Source organism: Hesperophylax consimilis, unplaced genomic scaffold, assembly GCF_061612785.1.
Source record: "Hesperophylax consimilis isolate HC1 unplaced genomic scaffold, BYU_Hcon_1.0 scaffold_240, whole genome shotgun sequence".
NCBI classification, from domain to species: domain Eukaryota; kingdom Metazoa; phylum Arthropoda; class Insecta; order Trichoptera; family Limnephilidae; genus Hesperophylax; species Hesperophylax consimilis.
The window spans coordinates 30,001-37,070 of NW_028301437.1; the positions used below are offsets into that span (position 1 = coordinate 30,001).

The window sequence follows — 7,070 nt, forward strand, 5'->3', positions numbered from 1 at the left end:
AACCCAGTAAAAAAAAGTTTTTGTTTCATCACTTTCCATGACTTTACATAACTTTTTAAATATGTGATGAATTATCATTTTGATAATTTATCCGGTCGCCGATCAATATAATATAGAAACCCAACTTACGACTTGTAGTATGATATCGAAAAAAGAAATAAATTCACAAACCTTTCTTCTTTTTTTCGTCTTTTGATGAGTTCAAAACATTGTAGACGATAGATGGCGTAGCGGTTTCGGGGAAAATTAGGTTTTTTGTTATTATTCTTCTTATGCTGTGTACCTAAGTGTCATATTTATGTGTGAATAAAAATTATATATAATAATAGTAATTATTTATTTTTTGGAATAACTTTACTGAGTAAAACCTAATATTGTAATATTTAATTATCGAAGATAATATTAGCGAATTCTAAAAGAAAATCTGAAAGAGAAAAATCACCAAAATAATAAAAAAAAAAATCAGTCCTAGATGTGACCGTATCCTTTTCTGATTTTTCTGTTTCAGATTTTCGTTTAGAAATCGCTAATATTGTCTTCGATAATTAATAAATTAAAAAAATCATTTTCGTCAGGAGGTGAGGGAATGCAATTCAGAGCGGCGGGCGCGGGTAAAGCGCGGGAGTAACTGGGACGCACTTAACGGCCCTCGACGTGTTTTCAAAATTTTCTTATTTAAAAATAAAATATTTATTTTATTTAAATTTCAGAATCGAACTCATAACGTCATTCTTAGTGTAGAATAATAAATTTAGCCGCGGTTCGGTGCAGCGGGGCCGGCGATGAGTGGGATCTGATATCGAGTAGCGGCCGCGGGTGGACGGCGGGAGTAACTGCGACGCACCCGATGACGCCATTTGCCCCGGGCACGGTGTGATTTAAAAGAAAAAAAAAAAAAAACTTTTTTTTTGACGTATTTTATTTCAGAATCTAATTCGGAACGCCATTCTTAGTGTAGAATATTAAATTTAAAGGTTTCGGGAGCATTGGGACCGGAGCTGCCAAGATCTCATTTCGGATGATAGCCGCGGGTAAACGGCGGGAGTAAACGGGCCGCACTTAATGGCCCTCAATGTGAAATTGTAATTTATTTATTTTTATAGATTTTTATTTCGGAATCGAATTCGGAACGTCATTCTTGTAGCGTAGAATAAAAATTTTAAATGTTACGGGAGCATTGGGACCGGAGCGGAGCTGAGAGGATCTCATTTCGGGTGGTAGCCGCGGGTAAACGGCGGGAGTAAACGGGCCGCACTTAATGGCCCTCAGTGTGAAAATGTTTATTTTTTAGTTTTCTTATCATGTATGTATGTATGTATGTATGTATGTACGTATGTACGTATGTATGTATGTATGTATGTATGTATGTATGTATGTATGTATGTATGTATGTATAATTTAACATTTCGATAGTGAGAAGACGTGAGCGACGAGGGTAAATTTATTTTTTCGAGACCGAGCGTGAGCAGTCGGGCAGACGGCCGGAGATGAGGCGACGCGGCTCGCGCTACTGCGGCCAGGTTCCGCGAGAGGCCCGACCGCCCGGGCGTCCGTCTGAGCGCAGTCGAGGAGTCGGAGCGGGCGCATCGCGGTCTGTAATAGTCGGTGAATTTGTTTTATTCGAATCCCTTTTAAAATCGTTTTCTTACTATGCATGTATGTATGTATGTATGTATGTATGTATGTATGTATGTATGTATGTATGTATGTATGTATGTATGTATGTATGTACTTGTGTATAAATATACAAAAATCTCTTCACTTTATATGTTTTGTTATGATTTTTTTTTTCTCCTATTTACATATGTTTTAAAAGTAAAATTTTATTATTATTTTTTTACACTTCACAGACGAGTGTTTTTGGACTCTTGTAGAGGTAAAAATGTTAATTTTTAATTGAATATATTTTTAAAAAATGTACGTGTAAATATGAATTTATTTGATTTAATTTCAATGTCGTCTATTAAGTTTTTTTTTTTTAACTCAACAGAATAAATGATATAATATAACAATTCTAAAATGTTGCCTAGTCTTGTGGGTGCCGGGTGAATTTTCTTTATGTATCAGGTTAGGTTAGGTTAGGTTAGGTTAGGTTAGGTTAGGTTAGGTTAGGTTAGGTTAGGTTAGGTTAGGTTAGGTTAGGTTAGGTTAGGTTAGGTTAGGTTAGGTTAAGTTAGGTTTGGTTAGGTTAGGTTAGGTTAGGTTTGGTTAGGTTAGGTTAGGTTAGGTTAGGTTAGGTTAGGTTAGGTTAGGTAAGGTTAGGTTAGGTTAGGTTAGGTTAGGTTAGGTTAGGTTAGGTCAGGTCAGGTTAGGTGCGATTACAATTTTTGCAAATAGATAAATTGACAAAAAGTTGACAAAAATTTTTGCCAATAAAATTTATGCCAATATAATTTTATGCCAATAAAATTTTATGCCAATAAAATTTTCTGCCAATAAAATTTGATGCCAATAAAATTTTCTGCCAATATAATTTTATGCCAATAAAATTGTATGCCAATAAAATTTTTTTGCCAATAATTATTAGCAAAAAATTGATCTTTGTCAATGGAATTTAAATTTAAAAAAGTAAAATAAATACAAAACAATACAAGAACAACGCGTCAACTCAACAGAGATCAAATGGGAAAATAATTCACCGACTCCAGATATTTTCATATCGGAGGGTTCGGCTCGGTAGAACTCCTAACGGGGCCTATAAATAAATCCTACAGATCCCTCAACATAAACATTTAAAAAAATCTTTTGTTATCCTACATGTATTCAAAATGACCGACTTTTGCATCTTTATATATAAATTTTTTGATAGATCTAATACGCCTAAATTTTTAATAAGAGAGCTAGGTATAATGCCGGTAGCCGAAATAACGAATGGTAATATTTTTATAGCCTGAGAATGCCAAATTCTTTTTTTCTCATTTCCTAAATCTGTGTATTTTCTTATTTTTTCACTAACAGATTTTTGAATATTACAGGAATTCGGAATAGCGACATCGATGATATAAGTTATTTTTAAAAAATTTGTCATGTAAAACTATATCGGTTCTATTATGACTAATCGCTCGATCTGTTAGTTATATATTTAGTTAGTTATGTTAGTTATTTATTATTATTATTATTATATATATGTTAAGTTTTTATTTTTATTTGAAATATGTTCTTATTGTGTAAATTTGAAATAACTACGTACCTCTGTATTAAGTTTTTTTAAACTCACCGGGAACGGTCGGTCGGTATCACCGATTAAATGAAATAATTTAAAATTTCCAAAATGCGAATACGAAAGTAAATTTATTTACCGAGACCGAGCGCCTTGTGCCCGGTTTCGCGAGCCGCCCGAGGCCCGACGGCCCGGCCGCCTGCGCGCCTTCGAGGGGTCGGAGCGGGCGCACCGCGCTCGGCGCCGTCCCGAGCGAGAACGCGACCCGGCACAGCTTTGTGCCCGCCGAGTGTGGCGGGCTCTCGATGCACGGCGTTCGCAAACTGCGGCGGCCTATCGGTCGTGTCGGCGGTGTTATTTGCGAGAAACTACGTGACGCCCGCTTCTGCGCGGCGTTCGCGCTCATGTTTTGACTCTGGAGTTCCGCGCGAGCAGAATTTTCAAAAGCAAAGGCGGAGGATTTTATCCCCGTCTCACTGTTGCCTCGCCAAAGGCGTGCGCTTTCGGTGTACACGTTTTACGAATGGGAATTATAAATCGGACGATAGCGTCGTCGCGGGTGCGGTCTCTCTCTCTCGGGCGGGAGCCGTCCTACGCGCGCTTTCTTCGTTTGAAGCAAAAATTTTCCCGCGGAGCTTTCGTCTAGCGACGGTCGCCGAGCGGGAGAATATAGCGGTACGCATAATGAGCGTGACTCGTGCGGGTGACTCCGTCGCGTGTTCTTTAACGCCGTGTTGTCCGCGCCCTCTACGCGAGGGCGGGCCTCTGTCGTTCGGAGGATTAAAAACCCTCCGACGGTGGTGCAGCTCCCTGGTTGATCCTGCCAGTAATCATATGCTTGTCTCAAAGACTAAGCCATGCAAGTCTCAGTAAAAGCCGAATTAAGGTGAAACCGCGAATGGCTCAATATATCAGTTTTGGTTCCTTAGATCGTACACGGTTACTTGGATAACTGTGGCAATTCTAGAGCTAATACATGCAAACGAGGTTCTGACCGGTAACGGGAGGAATGCTTTTATTAGATCAAAAACCAATCGGCGGCGGGGTTCGCGCCCCGTCCGTCGCCATTCGAGATGACTCTAGATAACTTTGAGCTGATCGCACGGTCTAGCACCGGCGACGCATCTTTCAAATGTCTGCCTTATCAACTGTCGATGGTAGTTTATGCGACTACCATGGTTGTCACGGGTAACGGGGAATCAGGGTTCGATTCCGGAGAGGGAGCCTGAGAAACGGCTACCACATCCACGGAAGGCAGCAGGCGCGCAAATTACCCACTCCCGGCACGGGGAGGTAGTGACGAAAAATAACGATACGGGACTCGTCCGAGGCCTCGTGATCGGAATGATTACACTTTAAATCCTTTAATGAGGATCCATTGGAGGGCAAGTCTGGTGCCAGCAGCCGCGGTAATTCCAGCTCCAATAGCATATACTAAAGTTGTTGCGGTTAAAAAGCTCGTAGTTGAAATTGTGTCCTGCGGTGTCGGTCTACCGAATGCGGTACGACAGGCACGTCTGCGGGGCTTCTCGCCGGTGCGTCCACCGCCGGCGTGTGTCGGTCGGCCTCACGGTCGGCCGCGCACCGAGGCGGGCCGTCGCGGCTGTTTACTTTGAACAAATTAGAGTGCTCAAAGCGGGCTAACACTTGCCTGAATATTGTACGCATGGAATAATAGAATAGGACCTCGGTTCTGTTTTGTTGGCTTTCTGATACCAGAGGTAATGATTAATAGGGACGACTGGGGGCATTCGTATTGAGACGTTAGAGGTGAAATTCTTGGATCGTCGCAAGACGGACTAAAGCGAAAGCATTTGCCAAAGGTGTTTTCATTAATCAAGAACGAAAGTTAGAGGTTCGAAGGCGATTAGATACCGCTGTAGTTCTAACCATAAATGATGCCAGCCAGCGATCCGCCGAAGTTTCATAATTTTAACCCGGTGGGCAGCTCCCGGGAAACCAAAGCTTTCGGGCTCCGGGGGGAGTATGGTTGCAAAGCTGAAACTTAAAGGAATTGACGGAAGGGCACCACCAGGAGTGGAGCCTGCGGCTTAATTCGACTCAACACGGGAAAACTCACCAGGCCCGGACACTGGAAGGATTGACGGATTAACAGCTCTTTCTCGATTCGGTGGGTGGTGGTGCATGGCCGCTCTTAGTTGGTGGAGCGATTTGTCAGGTTAATTCCGGTAACGAACGTAACTCTAGCCTATTAAATAGACGTGCAACCGGTATCACGAGGGTCCGTGTGCGCGCGGCTTCGGCGTTCGCGCGTCGGGGTCGTGCGTTTCGCGGTCTTCACTACCGGCGTACAATGAAAATCTTCTTAGAGGGACCGGCGGTATATATAGCCGCACGAGATTGAGCAATAGCAGGTCTGTGATGCCCTTAGATGTCCTGGGCCGCACGCGCGCTACACTGAAGGGATCAGCGTGTCCTCCTTGGCCTAACGGCCCGGGTAACCCGATGAAACCCCTTCGTGATAGGGATTGGGGTTTGCAATTCTCCCCCATGAACGAGGAATTCCTAGTAAAAGCGAGTCACCAGCTCGCGTTGATTGCGTCCCTGCCCTTTGTACACACCGCCCGTCGCTACTACCGATGGATGATTTGGTGAGGTCTTCGGACTGGTGCGCGGAAGCTCTCACGGGCATCCGACGCGTCGGAAAGTTTGACCGAATTTGATCATTTAGAGGAAGTAAAAGTCGTAACAAGGTTTCCGTAGGTGAACCTGCGGAAGGATCATTTCCTGTGTTTAATGTTTGTGCTTTCCATGATATGAAATATTATTATGAAACAAAACATATATTATACATATAAACCATAATCGAACGAATGCTAAATTACTGCGTCGGAGATCGCCCTAGGGCGCCGATGCGAACCGAGAACCGCCGGCGTCGAGCGGAGGAGGGCTCCGTCCTCTATCCGCTCGTCCGGTGAAATTTTACCCGTCGCCGTGAAGGCGGCGGTACAAAATTAATCTTTTTGTCGAATGGAATTATAAACATTTCGAAAACGCAAACCAAATTGTAAAAACCGAAAACTAAAACGTATCTATTTATGTTTGTTTTATCATTATTACCCTGAACGGCGGATCACTCGGCTCGTGGGTCGATGAAGAACGCAGCTAAATGCGCGTCAGAGTGTGAACTGCAGGACACATGAGCATCGACATTTCGAACGCACATTGCGGTCCGAGCAAGACGTAGTTTGTCGACGGACCACTCCTGTTTGAGGGTCGCGCACACAATGCGACCAGACTGTTCTCTCGCCCCCGTCCTCGGACGTGTGGGCGCGCAGAGCGAGCGTTGCCGGCGTCGCCGGGGCCCGCGCGCGTCGTCTCCTCGGAGACGCGCGCCGGGACCTCGGCGTCCGGTTAAATTTGACGAAGTGCTCTCTCGATGCGCGCGATTTCCGCTTGCGTTATACCAAACGCGGAGGAACGCGTGCGAGCCTTGAGCTAGCGACGACGCTGAAAACTGGGCAGTCTACCGCGCGAGCGGTCGGCTGTCCGGGGCGATCTTCGCGCTCTCGGCCGCGCGCACCTCCGCGGACGCTCGTCGGTTTCGCGCCCGCTTGACAGAGTCTGCACGGGCGAGAATACGCGCACACTGTTGCTTTGCGTACTTCTCGAATTTATAAAATTTTTGTTGTCGACCTCAAATCAGGAGAGATCACCCGCCGAACTTAAGCATATCAGTAAGCGGAGGAAAAGAAACTAACGAGGATTCCCCGAGTAGCGGCGAGCGAAACGGGAAGAGCCCAGCGCTGAATCCTGCGGCCCCGGCGGGCCGCCGGGAAATGTAGCGTTCGGGAGGAGAGTTATACATACACGCGCGGTCATTAGTCACGGCTGCCTGTCCAAGTTCATCTTGAACGGGGCCCGCTTACCCGCAGAGGGTGCCAGGCCA

The 7,070-nt window shown here is 44.7% G+C and overlaps 2 non-coding genes across 2 annotated transcripts; both read left to right on the plus strand.

Annotated features, from left to right (window-relative positions):
- The first annotated feature begins 3,967 nt into the window (after positions 1–3,967).
- On the plus strand, positions 3,968–5,907 carry LOC149408511 (small subunit ribosomal RNA). The gene has a single exon (XR_016305545.1). It is a non-coding gene; the product is annotated as a small subunit ribosomal RNA (ribosomal RNA).
- A 331-nt stretch (positions 5,908–6,238) lies between these two features.
- Positions 6,239–6,400, plus strand: LOC149408512 (5.8S ribosomal RNA). The gene has a single exon (XR_016305549.1). It is a non-coding gene; the product is annotated as a 5.8S ribosomal RNA (ribosomal RNA).
- The last annotated feature ends 670 nt before the right edge of the window (positions 6,401–7,070 follow it).